General features: G+C 41.0%; 1 protein-coding gene and 2 pseudogenes across 6 annotated transcripts in view; 1 reads left to right on the top strand and 2 right to left on the bottom strand.

Annotated features, from left to right (window-relative positions):
* The window catches only part of TBC1D1 (TBC1 domain family member 1), a 228,057-nt gene that overhangs the window by 197,359 nt on the left and 12,486 nt on the right, over positions 1-18,212 (bottom strand). The window lies entirely within an intron of this gene.
* On the top strand, positions 2,741-3,122 carry LOC138442470 (small nuclear ribonucleoprotein G pseudogene; annotated as a pseudogene).
* On the bottom strand, positions 3,368-17,394 carry LOC138442828 (heterogeneous nuclear ribonucleoprotein A1-like; annotated as a pseudogene).

Here is an 18,212-nt window from a genome sequence, read left to right as displayed (position 1 = left end):
TCTTCACTTGATTCTCATTCCTCCTTAAAGATTCAGCTCACACGTCAGCTTCTTCAAGATGACTTTCCCAAACCCCCTGATTGAGGAGAAGAGTCCATCTAGTGCCCTGGGGATAACTGTACCTCCTGACTTTTTACCAGATAATATAGAAGCACCTGTCTGGAACTGTCCTCCAAATTCCCGTCCACCCTCACCTAAGTTCCCCCTATGTTCTTCAAAGGCGTAGGCTGCTTCTATCTCTTACGCCTGGCACAGTGTTCAGTTCACACTGACTGAATTAAACCAATCTTTACCAATTGCACACCCCAGGTGGCGCCAGCAGTAAAGAACCTGAATGCCAATGCCGGAGACACAAGGGACTCTCGGGTTAGATCCCTGGGTCAGGAAGATCCCCTGGAGGAGGAAATGGCAACCCACTCCAGTATTCTTGCCTGGGAAATCCCATGGACAGGGGAGCCTGGCAAGCTACAGCCCGTGGGGTCTCAAGAAGAGACGCAGCATGCATGCATCACTAGTTGTGGTGAAGCCAAATAAGAACATTCTGCTTGCAATGAGAAGAATTTGTTGGGGAATTCTGTGGTGGTCCAGTGGTTAGGACTCTGAATTTTCACTGCCGTGGCTCTGGTTCAATCCTTGGTCAAGGAACTAAGATCCTGCAAGCCGTGGGATGCAGACAAAAAACAAACAAAAAAAGAATTTGCTATTTTTTAAGAGTCAGTATAGATATTTTAATCCAAGCACTCAGCACTGATGAAGTCGAAGAAGGGGAGGCTCATACATCAAAACTATGAAAGAGAGGACACAGCAGATTCTAAATTTACAGTAGGTTATTTATTTTGAGAACTACGCACATGCATTTTTTAACCAGTGATCACATTTTGAGTCTTAAATAGGAGCAGTTTTTTTTTTTCTAGTAGTTAACCACATAGAAACTATCTAACAAATTAAAATCTATAATCTTAAAATTCTTTGGGTTACTGTTTCTTTTGAAACTTTGATTTCCAAGATACACATTTTCAGTCTAAAAAAAGAAAGTGAGGGTAAGACTTCATGCTTCCAAGTAGGGCTCATTTTCTTTTGCATCTCTCACCCTGTTACTGACATTTGCAATAAGAAGTAAAATATCATCTAAAGCCTTTAAAGGAAAAGTTATTGAACAATTATGTTGAATTATGCTAATTAGCAGTTTGAAGTATTAAATATGTCAGAAATGTAATAAGAAATTTAAAATAGTATATGTTGTATATCTATTTTTAAAAATAGCATCATTTAAAGTTAGTTGATAGATGAAGTATTCATTGGTACATCTGGTTTTGGATACTGATCAAAGATGGTAAGGCTAGCTTTACACAGAAAATGCCAGAAACGCTCCATGATGGCATTGGTCTGTTCACTTATTTAACAGAAAAGCCAAAAAGAAAAATCTCAAATCTTATTTAGTGTAATTTTATTTTCCTCTTAAAACACAAATGCCAAATACGGTCAAAAATATAAAACAATTTTTCTTTCTCCCTTCTGCATTGTAAAAGTCAGTGGTACTCACCTCATTTATTATGAGCAGTCCTGAGAAAACCCAGAATATAGTGTAAGTGGAAGGAGAAAGGCAAAAACAGATTTCAAAAATCCCAGTGTTATAAATGAAGCTTTGAGAATGGGAAGCACATGGCTGTGGCATTTATGCACATGCATGAGCAATTTATCTCCAGTTGTTTGGTTTTTTTTTTAAGCTGTGAATCCCATTAAAGCATGCCATCATAATTAAAATATGATCTGGCTCCAAATTTAACATCAAGGAACTAACACAGGGCAACTATGGGCTCCAAGCCATGCCTGCTGCTATGAGGATCATATTCAAAGTATTCTTAGTCTATTTTTTGAGGAGGCAGCATTGTTTCTATTAATCTATATTAATTAACTATAACTGCTTAGAAGCAGACACAAAGCTATGCAAGATTTTGGTTACAGAGAAAACTATAACAAAGACAGGAAAATGAGGAAAATCTAGAAGACCATTAATAGGGGCTTGACTAAATTATGGTACATCCATATATAGGCCAGATGGCAGCAGGGGTCATTCTGCCATTTGGGAGATTTAAAAAAATCAGATCAAAATTTCTTCTCATGAGGAAAGAGAAGCCCAGCATCCACCCCAAATTCTCCAGGGGTTCCTGGGAGTCCACAGCTCCTCCTGTTCCCTCTGCCTCTGGATTCCAGCCCCCAGGGAACACCGGCTCTCTTTCCTCTCCTTCTTTTCATCACTCATAACTCATTTCTTCTCTGTCCTTTTTTGTTGATGTCCACAAATAATGCTCACACCTCTTATGTGTCGTGGACTCTAATATCTGTTTGGGGATATCAGCAAGGGAAGGCTGTGGTGGGAGAAAGACAGACAGAGAAATTACTGCAACATAATCAACATAGCAACTAACTAAAACAAGGCTTCCTATCCTTAGAAGACCCTGGTCGTTCTTCCAACTTCGCCATCAAAAACAGGAATTTCATTTTGGCCTCAGCTTCCCATCCTGTTGAGGCTTAGCTTTCTCCAAAATCCTTTTTTGTTTTTATTGTTGTCATTTTTATTTGGGGGATTTTATTTTACTTTTTTGGCTGCACCTTGAAACTTGCAGGATCTTTGTTCCCTGACCAGGGGTTAAACCTGTGCCTCCTGCAGTGGAAGCATGGAGTTCTAACTACTGGACCATGAGGAAATTCCCTATTTGAAGATTTTATCTCAGCTGGAGCGTGAGGGCCACTCGAATTCCATTTGGAGGCTTCTTTGATCTCTCACAGAAGACATCATGAGCAAAGCTCACCCTCCCGAGTTGAAGAAATTTATGGACAAGAAGTTATCATTGAAATTAAATGGTGGCAGACATGTCCAAGGAATATTGCGGGGATTTGATCCCTTTATGAATCTTGTGATAGATGAATGTGTGGAGATGGCAACTAGTGGGCAACAGAACAATATTGGAATGGTGGTAATACAAGGAAATAGTATCATCATGTTAGAAGCCTTGGAACGAGTATGAACAATGGCTGTGTTCACCAGAGAAATCAACGCTTCCATGTGTCCCCTCTCCACATATTATTACCAGAAAAATTGGGTTGTATACATTTTCTTAACTTTTTTGTTAAATAAACTTTTGTAATAGCCAAAAAAAAAAAACCAAAACAAAACAACAAAAAAGATTTTATCTTAGTTTTGTTCTTCTCGTATCTTTTTTTTTTTTTACAGCTTTATTGAGGTATAGTTGACATTTAACGCTGCAGAAGTTTAAGGTGTACATCCTGCTGATTTGATACACATATATTACAAAATATTACCCTGTAGGTTAGTTGAAACCTCCATCTCATCATGTAATTACCATTTCTTTTTTTTGTGGTGAGAACATTTAAGATCTATTCTCTCAGTAACTTATAAGTATATAATACAGTATTAGTAACTATAATGACATGCTGTACACTAGATCCCCAGAATTTATTCATCTTTTAACTGGAAGTTTATATTCATTGATGGGCTTCCCTGGTGGGTCAGATGGTTAAGAATCTGCCTGCAATGTGGGAGACCTGAGTTCGATCCCTGGGTTGGGAAGATCCCCTGGAGAAGGGAACTGGCTACCCAGTCTAGTATTCTGGCCTGAAGAATTCCATCGACTGTATAGTCCATGAGGTGGCAAAGACTCAGACACGACTGAGCGGCTTTCACTTTATACTTATTGACTGACATCTCTCCATTTCCCTCACCCTCAGCTCCTGGTAACCACCACTGTACTCTCTGTTTCGATGACTTTGGCTTTTTAAAATCCCCTATGTAAGCGATATCACACAGTGTTTGTCGTTCTCTAACTATTTCACTTAGCACCATGCCCTCAAGATCCATCCATGTTGTCACAAATTACAGAATTTCCTTCTTTCTCATGACGGAGTAATATTCCATTGTATCTGTGTACCTTGTGTTCTGTACCCTTTCATCTGCTAATGGACACATAGTGGTTTCCGTATCTTAGCTATTGTGAATAACAGCTGCAATGAACATGGGAGCAGATACACTGGGATCTTGTTTTCATTTCCTTTGTATATATACCCAGATGTGGGATTGCTGGATCACACAGTAGTACTGTCTTTAATTTTCCAAGAAACCTCCATACCGTTTTCCATGTGGCTGACCCAATTTACATTCCACCAACAGACCACAGGGTTTCCTTCTCTCCAAGCCAACACTGAGCTTTTGTCTTTTTGATGACAACCATTCTAACAGGTGTGAGATGATATCTTACTGTGGTTTTTCTTTGCATTTCCCTGATATTAGTGATACTGAGCACCTTTTCATGTACCTGCTGACCATCTGTATGTCTTCTTTAGAAAAATGTCTATTCAGTTCCTCTACTCTGTTCTTTTTTTTTAAGACCTCATTCAGCATCATGATCAGACTATTACATTTAGCAATCAACAGCATGGGTGCAAAAAAAAAATCTACATTAAAACTCTTTGTTGGAATGCTTTATACTTTTCAGAGAACAGAAACTAAAATAATCTGTTATACAATCAGTCACAAGTACAGTCCTAGAGTTTTTTGCCCATACCCATGAGTATTGTCTAAAACATGTCTTCTTCGTAGCACAGTCCCTGCCACCACTGTGCTTGGCTGAGTTCACAAATCTGCTATAACCTGTAGCTTCCCTGTCACTTTCTCTGGCTCTCCTCTCCTGCTAAGCTTTGTTTCCTGGCAATAATTAAAACCTTCTGCCACTGCCATAGCTACTGCTGCTGCTGGAACCACCATAGCCACCTTGGCTTCATGGTTTGGCAAAGTATTAGCCTCCTCCACCGCAGGAGCCAGAACTTCTGTCTCCAAAGGTTCCTTCTTTCATGGGCCCAAAATTTGAATATTGATTGCTGTAATTGCCAAAATCATTGCAGCTTTGGCCACCTCCAAAACTGGTTTCATCATTACCAAATCCATTATAACCATCCCCACTGCCACCATATCCGCCGCCACCACGGCTGCCACCAAAGCCACCTTGACCGCTGAAGCTTCCTCCACGACCAAAGCTGTCATTCCCACCGAAACCACCTCCACGACCACCACCAAAGTTTCCAGAACCACTCCGACCTCTCTGGCTGGATGAAGCATTAGCCATCTCTTGCTTAGACAGGACTTTTCTCACGTCACAGCTGTGGCCATTCACGTTGTGGTATTTCTGAATGACAGTCTTGTCTATGGAGTCATGGTCATCAAAAGCAAAGCCTCCCTTTTTGCCAGTACCTCAGTCAGCCATTATTTCAATCACTTCAATTTTCCCATACTGTTGAAGATAATCTCCCAGGTGATGCTCTTCAGCGTCTTCTTTAATGCCACCAAGAAAAATCTTTTTCACAGTTAAGTGGGCACCAGGTCTTCTCGAATCTTCTCTTGAGATGGCCCTCTTTGGTTCCACAACTCTTCTGTCCACCCTGCGTGGCCTTGCAGGCACGGCTGCATCCACCTCCTCCACCGTGGCGTATGCGACAAATCCGAAGCGTCTGGAGCTCTTGGTGTTTGGATCCCTCATCACCACACAGTCTGTGAGCACTCCCCAATGCTCAAAACGGCTCCTCAGACTCTCATCGGTTGTTTCAAAGCTCAATCCTCCAATGAAGAGCTTCTGCAGCTGTTTGTGCTCTTTGGGAGACTCTGACTTAAACGTGATGGCATTGGAAGTAGGGGAGACTTCAACAATGCTTTCTCAGCAGCATCTGTGGGCAGAAAGCCTCTACTCATTTTTTAATCAAATTTTTTTTCTACTGAGAGGTATGAGTACTTTGTATACTTTAGATATTAACCCATTATCAGATATATACTTTGCAAATAATTTCTCCCATTCTATAGGCCATCTTTTCATTTTATTAATTGTTTTGCTGTGCAGAAGCTTTTTAGTTTGATGTGTCCAACTTGCTTATATTCGCTTTGTTGCTCCAAATCTTGTTTCTTTCTAACGATAGACAGATCAGACATCTCTGAGTCACTTCCAGCCCATCCTGGTCATGCTCTTTTTTCATAACCAAAATGGTTCATCAAAGCTAAACAAAGCTTATGCTGTCACTTTCTACCAATCATGAAGCTAGCCTTTCCTTTCTCCCTGCTGCACGAAACTGTAGTCATGCAAAAGACACATCTCTACCATTATCAAAAATGTCTAAAATATAACTATAGCTATAGTTAATTGTATATATATATATATATACACACACACACACACACACACACACACACATATATATATATATATGTTTCCTGGGTAGCTAAGCTGGCAAAGAATCCGCCTGCAATGCAGGAGACCCCAGTTCGACTCCTGGGTCAGGAAGTTCCCCTGGAGAAGGGATGGGCCACCCACTCTAGTATTCTTGGGCTCCCCTGGTGGCTCAGACAGTAAACAATCCACCTGCAACGCAGGAGACCTGGGTTTGATCCCTGGGTGGGGAAGATCCCCTGGAGGAGGGCATGGCAACCCACTTCAGTATCCTTGCCTGAAAAATCCCCATGGACAGAGGAGCCTGGCGGGCTACAGTCCATGGGATTGCAAAGAGTTGGACACGGCTGAGTGACTAAGCACAGCACAGCACAGCATATATATATATGTATGTATGTATATCCTGGAGGAGGGCATGGCGACCCACTCCAGTATTCTTGCCTGGAGAATACCCATAGCAGAAGAGCCTGATGGGCTACAGTCCATGGGGTCGTGAAGAATCAGACACGACTGAGGGACTAAGCACAGCACACACACACACACACATATATATACGTATATAGACAGGGAGATCTCAAAAGGGAGACTGAGTTTAAAAAGATATGTGGGGTCTTCCCTGGAGGCTCAGTGGTGAAGAATCCACCTACCAAGGCAGGAGACATGGGTTCAGTCCTTGATCTGGGAAGATCCCACATGCCACGGAACAATGAAGCCTGTTAGCCACAACTACTGAGCCTGTGCTCTTGAGCCCAGGAACTGCAGCTGCTAAGGCCACACACCCTACAGCCCATTCTCTACACAGGAGAAGCTGAGCACTGCAACTAGACCACAGTCCCCACTCGCCACAACTACAAAAAAGTCTGCAGAGCAGCAAAGATCCAGCACAGCCATAAATAAATAAATAAAATTATTTTTAAAAGATAAGTGTAGAAAGGAATATATAAATTGATTACATATAAAAACATTTGTTTATATAATAAAAGAATAAAATCTATAAGGCTATACACCAATCTGTTCGTTACTGTTGATTTCTCTCTAGGAGGTGGGATTAAGGGACAACTTTTAATTTTAACTCTATTGTACTATTTTTTTAATATTCAGCATAAGTGCCTTTATAATCAGAAAAACATTTTATTTGGGGGGAAATCGTTGATGCCAAAAAAGAAGGGCTCAAATCACAGCTGAAGGGATTTAACCTACATACCACAAAGTTACTGAGAAGTAAAGACTACGCAGCTTTCATGAAATCTTTCCCACAATTCTCACCAATAATGCCCCCAAATTTTGTGTTCATCAAATCCAGAGAACTGTGCAGCAGAACTGAGAGGCAGTGACTACTATCATAAACAAAGACTCTGAGGGGAAAAACACTCAGTAGGGATGGGAAGAGAGCGATGGTGTCTAAGACTGAAATTCTGGTTGAACAAGAGAAATCTGTACTGATGAGGAAGAAGAGGAAGAACAAGGAAATAAACTATTAATAATATGGCTGCACAGGGGGTTTCCAGAAGAGATTTGGCCAAAACATTAAAAATAAAAAAGGAGGACCACATCCTCCAAGAACAAATACAAAAGGTAACATCCACTCATACATTCATGAAGCAACCCCCTGTAGCAGGCATGGTTCAGGTGCCAGGGTCTAGCCTGGAACAAGACAGGCAAGGGCCCTGTTCTCTTGTTGCTCTGGCAGGTCAGAAGACTATAAACAAGGAAGCATACAAACCAGCAAGACAGTTCCAGATAATGATAAGCATGACAAAAACATTTTGTAGGGCTTCCCAGGTGGTGCTAGTGGTAAAGAACCTGCCTGCCAATGCAGGTGACGTAAGACATGTGGGTTTGATCCCTGGGTCGGGAAGATCCCCTAAAGAAGGAAATGGCAACCCATTCCAGTATTCTTGCCTGGAGAATCCCCATGGACAGAGGAGCCTGGGGGCTACAGGCCATGGGGTTGCAAGAGTAGGACACGACTTAGGACTAAACCACCACCACCACCACAAAGACATTAAAATCTAATGAAGTGTCAGTGATTGGTGTGGGAGTACTTTTGACTGGGAGGCTGGAGGATGAGGCTGAACTGAGTTCATAACAGTCTAAAGAACCAACTGCATGAAGAGCTGGGAGCAGCGCTCTCCAGGCAGAGGCAACAACAAATACAGAGACCTTGTGTGAAGAAGTAGGTTGTCACATTTTAGCTATGTGAACACCAGGGTGGCTGGGGTCCAAAGAGCACTGAGAAGAGTGTGGGAAATGAGGTCCATGTGGAAACTCCAGCAGAAATACAGGAGTTTAGTCCAAGTACATCAGGAAGTCCTTAGAGAGGTTTTCGAGCAGGCGAGTGGCATGAATTGGTAGCTATTCTAGAGGTGGAAAGAAGAAGCAAGAAAGGAAACAGGAAGAAAAGTTAGGAAGTACTGCAACATTCCAGATGAGAAATGGTGAAGTCGTGGGCTCAGGATTAGCCACGGAATCAGAGCAGTGACAGATTTGGAATGGGTCTTGAGTAATTTGGATGAGAGTGTGAAGGAAAGAGAGAAATATAGGAGAAAGATGACTCCTAGATTTTGGCTGTAGCAACTGTCATTGTCATTTAAGAGCTGCAGAAGACGGAAAAACCACAGGTTAGTGGGGAATAAATTCAAGGGTTCTATTTTAACCATGTTGAGTTCAAAATGCCTATGTAGTGGCTAAGTAGAAGTCAAGTTCAGAGTTGGATAGATAAGTCTGGAACTCACTGGTGAGTCTAAGCAATAAATTAACTTTGAGAGTCCCTATCAAATAGGCGGTATTTACTGCTATGATGAGTTCATCTGGAAAGTGTGTCAAAGAGAGAAATGTAGAAGACAGTCTCAAGGGACGTACGACTCAGAATTAAGAAGAGGAAAAACCAACACAGGAGACTGTGTAGAAACCACTATTAGAGGCAAAGGGAAAATAGCAGGTTGTGGTTTTCCAAAAGAAGAGAATGCTTTAAGATAGGAGAAACAATGTCTTGTCGACTACATCAGAGTTACTGGATGAGAGAAGTACAGAGAAGGGACAACCAGATTTTACAAGCTACAAGGGACTGCTGACATGTAGGAGCCATCAGTGGAATGATCAAGACAGAAGCCCAGTTGGTAAACCAAGGAAAAATGGGGATTTTCCTGGTGACCCAGTGGTTAAGAATCCACTTTCCAATGCAAGGAACATGGGTTCCATCTCTGGTCTGGAAACATTCCACATACTGTGAAGCAACTAACCCTGTGAGCTGACTTGTGAAGTCTCTGATTCCTAGAGCCCAGGCTCCACAGGAGAAGCCACCACAATGAGAAGCCTTCGCTCTTCAACGAGAGAGTGGCCTCCCGCTCACTGCAACTAGGGAAAGCCTGTGTGCAGCAATGAAGACCCCATTTTTATTTATTTAAAAATAAATTTCAAAAATTTTAAAGCAATTACCCTCCACTTAAACAATTGAAAAAACAATAATAAAATGGGCAAGTAGAAGCAAAGGTAGCCACCATGGCAACTCTTGAAAGATGGAGCAGAGACTGGACCAGATACTGGAGGAAGCGGGGACGTGAAATGGGGGGTTAGAGGCTGGCTTGTTTTTAAGACAGGAGATACCAATACTCAGAAGACCAAGCAAGAGCAGACCAGGAATTTCAGTTCTGTGTTATTTTTCTTACCATTCTTTAGGAACGAAGCATGTCAGCATCAGTAGGACAGGAAGTCTTATCTGACTTTCTCTTCCATTCAGTTCAGTTCAGTTCAGTCGCTCAGTCGTGTCCGACTCTTTGTGACCCCATGAATTGCAGCATGCCAGGCTTCCCTGTCCATCACCAACTCCCAGAGTTCACTCAAACTCACGTCCATCGAGTCAGTGATGCCATCCAGCCATCTCATCCTCTGTCGTCCCCTTCTCCTCCTGCCCCCAATCCCTCCCAGCATCAGAGTCTTTTCCAATGAGTCAACTCTTTGCATGAGGTGGCCAAAGTATTGGAGTTTCCTTCCAAAGAACACCCAGGACTGATCTCCTTTAGAACGGGCTGGTTGGATCTCCTTGCAGTCCAAGGGACTCTCAAGGGTCTTCTCCAACACCACAGTTCAAAACCATCAATTCTTCGGCGCTCAGCTTTCTGCACAGTCCAACTCTCACATCCATACATGACCACAGGAAAAACAATAGCCTTGACTAAACAGACCTTTGTTGGCAAAGTAATGTCTCTGCTTTTGAATATGATGTCTAGGTTGGTCATAACTTTCCTTCCAAGGAATAAGTGTCTTTTAATTTCATGGCTGCAGTCACCATCTGCAGTGATTTGGGAGCCTCAAAAATAAAGTCTGACACTGTTTCCACTGTTTCCCCATCTATTTCCCATGAAGTGATGGGACGAGATGTCATGATCTTCGTTTTCTGAATGTTGAGCTTTAAGCCAACTTTTTCACTCTCCTCTTTAACTTTCATCAAGAGGCTTTTTAGTTCCTCGTCACTTTCTGCCATAAGGGTGGTGTCATCTGCATATCTGAGGTGATTGATATTTCTCCCAGCAATCTTGATTCCAGCTTGTGTTTCTTCCAGCCCAGCGTTTCTCATGATGTACTCTGCATAGAAGTTAAATAGGCAGAGTGACAATATACGGCCTTGACGTACTCCTTTTCCTATTTGGAACCAGTCTGTTGTTCCATGTCCAGGTCTAACTGTTGCTTCCTGACCTGCATATAGGTTTCTCAAGAGGCAGGTCAGGTGGTCTGGTATTCCCATCTCTTTCAGAATTTTCCACAGTTTATTGTGATCCATTAGAGGCCAATAAACAGACTATTAAAAATTTTCTGGGTACTGGAGAGGAAAGTGATCAGAAGACATCAACATGAATTTAGCAGAAATGAACCACTTCGTGTAATACTTGTGGATCAAGACACTGCTTGATTTTTTACACGACTACTGTGATAGCCTCCTAACTGATCTCCCTCTTCTATCTCATCTCACTACTTCAAAATCTGAAAACAAATCTAATTATTTCACTTCCCTAATACCTCTCATGGCTGACATAGCACAACCTTCTTAAGAAAAATACCCAATATCCTTAACAACATAGATCAAGCCCTGTAAAACCTGACTCCAGTCTTTCTTTCCTGTCGCATCTCTGACCATGCAATTTGCAAAACATCACATCACAGCAGCTCCAGCCACAATGGACAACTCTGCACACCTTTGTCCCACTTTGGCTTGATGCGCTGTATCCCCTACTTGTGCATGAGTGTGTGCTAAGTCGCTTCAGTTGTGTCTGACTCTCTGCGACCCCATGGATTATAGTCCGCCAGGCTCCCCTGTCCATGGGATTCTCCAGGCAAGAATACTGGAGTGGGTTGCCATGCCCTCCTCCAGGGGATCTTCCTGATCCAGGGATTGAACTTGTGTCTCGTATGTCCCCTGCATTGGCAGGTGAGTTCTTTACCACTAGCGCCACCACTTAGGACATCCATTCAATCTGCACCAAACTCATCAGCCTGGGAAATACCTAGAGGATCTTTAAAACCCACTCAAATGTCTTCCAAATTACATTTGGAAGGTCCCTCCAGAAGACAGAGGTATGACGAAGAACTAAACATTTTAGGAAACAACTTCATTTCAGCGTAAGAGATTAAGGAACAATTCTGTTTTCTGAAACAGAAGAGAACATTGTCAGGTAGTATATGTGGACACAGGAAGATGATGACTTGCCATGTGAAACCTCCAGCCATGTCCATTGTTCAATATGACCCATTTAATTATTTGATGCTATCATTGTCAGGAGGAGCCAAAAATCAGTCTCTAGAAATTTCTCTTGTTCCTAGTTCTGCCCTCTGGAGCAATTTAGAAATTGTCTACTTCATTTTGTATATAGCAGCTTTTCACATAACTTCAGGCACTTATTATGAGCACACTAGGCCTCCTCACGGTCTCTCAAATTTGCTCTTTTATAACTTACAGATGTTTGCTAACTCCCAGCGGTGCAGCCTTCAGAATCTATATTTGGCACATAAAGCATCATGCTACTTCTTAAGGGGACAATCATGGCTTACTTGACTTTGTACCCTAGCACCCAGCCAAATAAATGTACATTAGTTGCATTTCAAAGAAAGAATTAATGTAAAATCTGTAACATGTCAAATACATCACTTGAGGACAGGAAAGGATGACTTCTGATGTTCTGCTGGAATTGAAAGCCGCTCCTTTCCTGCCCTGAAGTCACATGTAGTTTTCTGGTACATCCTGCATCGAAGTCCTCCCCTAAGCCCCATTCCTAATCCAGCCTCTTTTGAGACTTTCTCTGAACTGGGCTTAGTCTCCAGTTGGCTTGTTCTGGTTGGTGGTTCAGGATCACAGGCTGCAATTAGTGGGGTGAACACTTAACCATCCAGAAGGGGGACAAGCACTCAAAAAGATAAAAATTAGAAACAAGAGATTTATCTCTTTCACCATATTCCAAACTAGCAGCCCACAGAGTTCTTAACCACTATAATATGCACCTAGAATTAAAAACAGGTCCTAGTGTTTAATGTGATTTTTTTTGAGAGTAACTTTGAGCAAAATTCTATCACTAACAAATAGAAGGCAGCAAAGGAAAGCAGAAAAGCTGAATTAAATGTTCAACTTATTTCCAGAAATCTTTTCTAGGTAGCTTATCGAAGGCTGGCTAGTAGAAGATGAAAGCTACATATGTAATTTAAAATTTTCTTGTAGGCACATTCATAAAGATACAGTAAAAGATGAAATTAATTTTATTATTATATTTGATTTAACCCAATATATAGAAAATATTGTGATTTCAAAATGCAACCAAAATAGAAAATTATCGAGATATTTTACATTCTTCTTTTCCAGCCAAGTCTTTGAAATCCACTGTTTTGACACTTATAGCACATTTCAGTTCAGACCCGCCACACTCCAAGTGCTCAACAGCCGCAGACTACTACCAGTGACTGTCCTGGACACTGGAGGTCTAGGCTATAAATAAGTCCTTCTAAGACACAAGTCAACTTTAGGTTCAAGACACTTGTAAAGTCTATTCTTAGGAACAGATTTTTAAAAATAATTACCAATGCAAAGCAATCAGGGGAAAATGCAAAGCTATAAAAAGTGATATGCATTGAAAATAAAGATGTCTAAAGAAATTATCTAGACACCGATCACAAGGTGGATGCTTCTGAAACCCTCAGACTCATCTCTCAATGCCAAAAATAAATTGCATAATCAATCCTGTGTCATGGACCCAAACCTTCCAACAAATACTTTGGAGTTCATGCAGTCCAGGACATTCTTTTTATAGATGAAAAAGAGTCCCTGCCAATCCCTGTACCAAGCAACCGGCTTCTGTCTAGGGTGACAGACAGTCGAGTGTTGATGGGTGGACACAGACACACTGCTCCGTGCACCCATGCCCTGCGTCATAGCCACTGAGTGGGCCCCCAGGTGAAACCTTACATAACAACCAGGATGGGATAAAAGATGCCACGTGGCAATTTTAACATCCATGAAAAAATCCTCCAAAACATATGCCACAAAGCCTTCTCAGAACCATTCCCTAAGTAGCAAAGAAAGACTCTTGTCTGATATCTAAAAATTATGAACACTCAATGCAAAAAGGCGCTAGATTAGAAGAGCTGCAAAATAATACTATGCTCTTCAGAATAATCACCCTCAGGAACAAAAACACTCCAGCTCAGTGTTATAATTTCGATCTTCACTCCAGCAAAGAAAGAACGTAATGAGCCAGCAAATATAACAGCCAAGCAAGAGATGCCACCGAAGCCAGCCTCTATTGAAAATCCTGAAATAAATGATGCATATTTTAAGTCATAACTTAAAATTCCAAGCAGATGGGGAATTATTAAGACAAATGAATGATGGGTAAAAATGCAACCGGAACAAAGCTATGATCAAAACCAAATTTTTTAAAATTGTTAATTAAATCATAAAACTCAGCCAAAGCAACTTGGGCTTATATAGTGGGCTTATAAACCTGCTAATCACAGGAAAATAACTTTAGACCACCTTTTCAATTGATATGTAACATAATGAATCCAGAAAGGCTTGGTGGGGTAGCAGTCCATCAGTTATTGAGAAAGATGGTGTGCTTAGAGGGTCTCATGTGAGACTATATTGGCCCTATACCGGAAATTTCAAAAGGAAACCTTTATTGCTCTTAAGTTAAATACACCAATAGTTAAGCACTCTTAAAATGAGCAGTATGGGAGCCCACAGAGTTCAGCCTCAAATATAGCTCACTTTTAAGAAATGCAGTTTCGTTGCCAAAAATCATAGAAAAGGAAACCCATTCTTTTAAACGACACTAACATTCTCTCAATCATGCCTTCCTCAGCAGCGAAAAGTCTTTCTAGAAGTAGACTTCTCTCTAGACCTTTTCATGCAGTCACCCAGTTCCTCTAGCCCTTACCCCATGCTCCTTTGGCATACTTTTCTTTCCTCCTCGTCCCTAAGGTTTTAGTACTTCATTATTTTGCAGCAAGAGATAACATTTCCTCCTTAGAAAAGGGAGAAATGAAGCTAGCAAGATTCTAGCAAATCCACGATGCTCTTAGGGAGGGTGGGGGAGGGGAAGCTCTGCTCATTCATGACATCCATCACAGTTATGAAACCTCCATGTTGTGCCCAGACTGGACAGACTGTTGTGCCCAGATCAGCCCTAACTAAAGTGGGAAACAGTGTTTGAAAATCCAGGACAGGTTACAAGTATAAGTCAGCTGAAGAAGAGTGGGTCCTTATAGCAAAACTACTCCCACACACCCCAATTTCTGCCTTACCCCGGGTCCCATGAACTGTCCATTCCCCCACCTAACACCAGCCTACACTTCTCTTCCATTTATTACCAGCTCAATAATCCTTGTCATTCCTCATTCAAAATCCATTCTTTCCATTCATTGACATAAAACAGCAACATACACAGTCAGAAGCCCCAGCCCAACACTTCCACTGCCTGAAACTCAGTGCTGGAAATTCTTTTAAAGGCAGCAGAGCTTTTTACTTTGTAGATTTTTTTAAGAAAAAAAAAAAGGATTAAAGTGTAAATACTCTTCTGAGTGATCTGAAGTAACACTCAAGTGAGTGGCCAAGCTGATGTTCTTCTTAGAAGAGACAAAGCTGAAGAACTGGAGAAGGAAAGAATATTGAGATAATTCTCTTAGACTTTACACTTTTCCTAGGGGTGAGTCCAGGAGGAACTCTTGATTTCTTTGTCATATGATGAGGTAAAGACCTACTCAGGGTCATCCATGTAGCTGTCTTCCAGAGTGGATTTTTTAAATTTTCTGCCATGGATTCTAACTTAAAATTAAACTTTAACTCAGAACCTTATGCTACTGTGTCCACATGTGTTTGGAGGGATGTTCTCGGATGTTATGAGAAAAATGTAATTCATGGTTCAATAAATTTAGAAACTTAATGGACAAATGTACAATTAAAGAGTGAGACAGAAAATATATTGTTTCCCTAATACAACAGTTTTTAGAGTATGGTCTGTATAATTCAGCAAACCAATATTTTCTGAATAATCACTGCATTATGTTACGGAATCATTTGTGCTTAAAATATTCATTAAAGCACAAGACAGACTAATGGATTTTAACATAAGAAAGTGCAAAAAGTGCTTTGATATGGTTCCGGATTGCACACTGCAACAAATCTTTAAGAAATTTCATTTGTCTAGTTTATGTATAGCATTAAAGAAAAATAGCCATAATTTTCTAAAAAGGCTCAAAAATATTTCTCCATTTTCCTAGTACATATCTGTGCGAAGCCAAATTTTCTTAATATGCTCAACCAAAACAACATATCACAAACAGAATGAGTGGAGAAGTAGCTGCGAATTAATAATTGACCACTAATTCAGACATGAAAGAGATTTCCAAAAAAACCAAAAACCCAAGCAAACAAAATTAAACGATATCAGTTTTATCACTAAAATTTTGGGGAAAATACAATTGTTTTCACAAAAAAAAACTATTCAGGCTAACACATAAGGAACTTATCACTTTTTCAATTAATACCTTTGTACTATCTCTGTTTTAATTTCTAATATAGTAAGTATTAATAGACATAACACACATTAATGCTCTTTGGGATACTGAATAATTTTTAAGAATGAAAAGCATCTTCAGATCAAAAAGTCTGAGATGCTGTCCTAATGTATTTTGATCATGGAGGCCTTTCTCTGTGGAACATCTTGAGTATACTCTATGAAGCATACAATGGGACACACAATTTCATGCTAAGCTTATAAAACTATTCCCTATCATGTCTCTTAGACCTTCGTCAGTAAGTTAATCTATATGCTGTTCAAAGATTTCCTCCCATGGTGGCTTTGTGCTTATGACTCTGGCAGTAAATGCATATTGTCTCCTCTGGCAAACACAGGTAGATACTGATCTCCCCTATCTAGAAGAGGGCTAATAGCATTATTTCTCTGAGCAAACATTACAAATAGTCTGGAGAAACGATGACACAGGTTAAGTTGCTCCCACAGCAAATAATGCTCTGTGGTGAGACAGGGTGCCAGGATGACCCAAGAACCCAGCATTGTGCCAGCTAGAATCAGTGCCAGTTTGCTTCACTATTCAGTTTTCAACAAGAGAATCACTGATTGAGATGCCTATGTTACAAATTACTCTTTTATGAAACAAGCGGGATGACAGCAATTTATTACTCTGAGTACTGGCAATTTGTGTTTGTAAAAATTGTAAGCAAGCCAAAGATAACTTAAGGACGGATTCATATTTCTACCGTGGCTTTTTAGAACGTAGAGAGAGGTCAATTCCCTACTTTCAGCACGACTCGAAGCCCCAGTTCCAGAATTTAGTTATAAATCTCTTCTTCCCGTCAGGTAGCTGAATGACTGGCTGGAAGCCTGTTCTCAGACGGCTATAAAAGATTTTGGGAAAGAGTCAGAAGTATAAAGTACTGAACAGCTATTCCATGCAGAGACTACCCCCAAGGAAACAGTCCTTATATAGAGCTGGCGTGGAGAACAGGCTGTACAGTCCTCTAATTTTCATTCTGGAATTTGCCCAAATAAGAGCACCATTAAGTTCACTTAAGCAGTTTTGTTTCGTTTTTAATGTCCGGCTTATAAAAACGTTGCTCAAGGTTGACCAGGATTGCATCCTGAGAGCTGAAGACGCTCATCTTGGTCTTTTTGTTTTTGCTTAAGATTTGAAATGGAATTAGCGTAAAATCTGCTTCTGATAAAACTTTCTTTAGTGAAAATTTTTATTGGCATAAATGCTTACTAGTTTCAGGTCCCTTTCTGGTTCATGCAGTCCTCCCAGCAGCTCTCTGAGACAGTGACTATGATTACCCCATTTTACAGATAAAGAAACGGACTCAGTGTTGCCTAAGGCCACTGACTTTATAGATGGTTGACAGGACTGGAGTCTAGGAAGTCAGTCCCTCTGACCTCTGAACCAGGCCTCTGTCCCACCGGAGATTCATGAACAATAACATCAACTACTTTTTAATAAGAAGATATCCAATTCTGTATGTAAAATAGTGGTTTTAAGCTCCAGGTGAGCCATTATTTCAAAAAGCCTTCCTTACACTCCGGTGTGTTAAACTCCACTCTGAGATCCTGACACTCGTCCTGGCCACAGACTGAGTTGTGTTTAACTGCCTGGCGAAAACCTTGAATTTTCAAATGAGGTTTGTGCACCCTGGAGGTTATGAAAAAAAAAAAAAAGTGTGGTGTAGGGACAAAACATTAGCATTTCTCTTTATAGTTACTGACAATTTTTTTTAAATTGGAGGATAATTGCTTTACAATGTTGTGTTAGTTTCCACTGTACAACAACGTGAATCAGCCGTAAGCCTGTATACAGCACCTCCCTCCTCAGCCTCCCTCCCACCCTGCCCATTCCACCCCTCTAGGTCATCACGGAGTACCAAGCTGAGTTCCCGGTGCTATACAGCAGCTTCCCACTAGCTATCTATTTTATACAAGGTAGTGT

This window comes from Ovis canadensis, chromosome 6 (assembly GCF_042477335.2).
Source record: "Ovis canadensis isolate MfBH-ARS-UI-01 breed Bighorn chromosome 6, ARS-UI_OviCan_v2, whole genome shotgun sequence".
Taxonomy (NCBI): Eukaryota; Metazoa; Chordata; class Mammalia; order Artiodactyla; family Bovidae; genus Ovis; species Ovis canadensis.
This window is presented reverse-complemented; position numbering and strand designations above follow the sequence as displayed.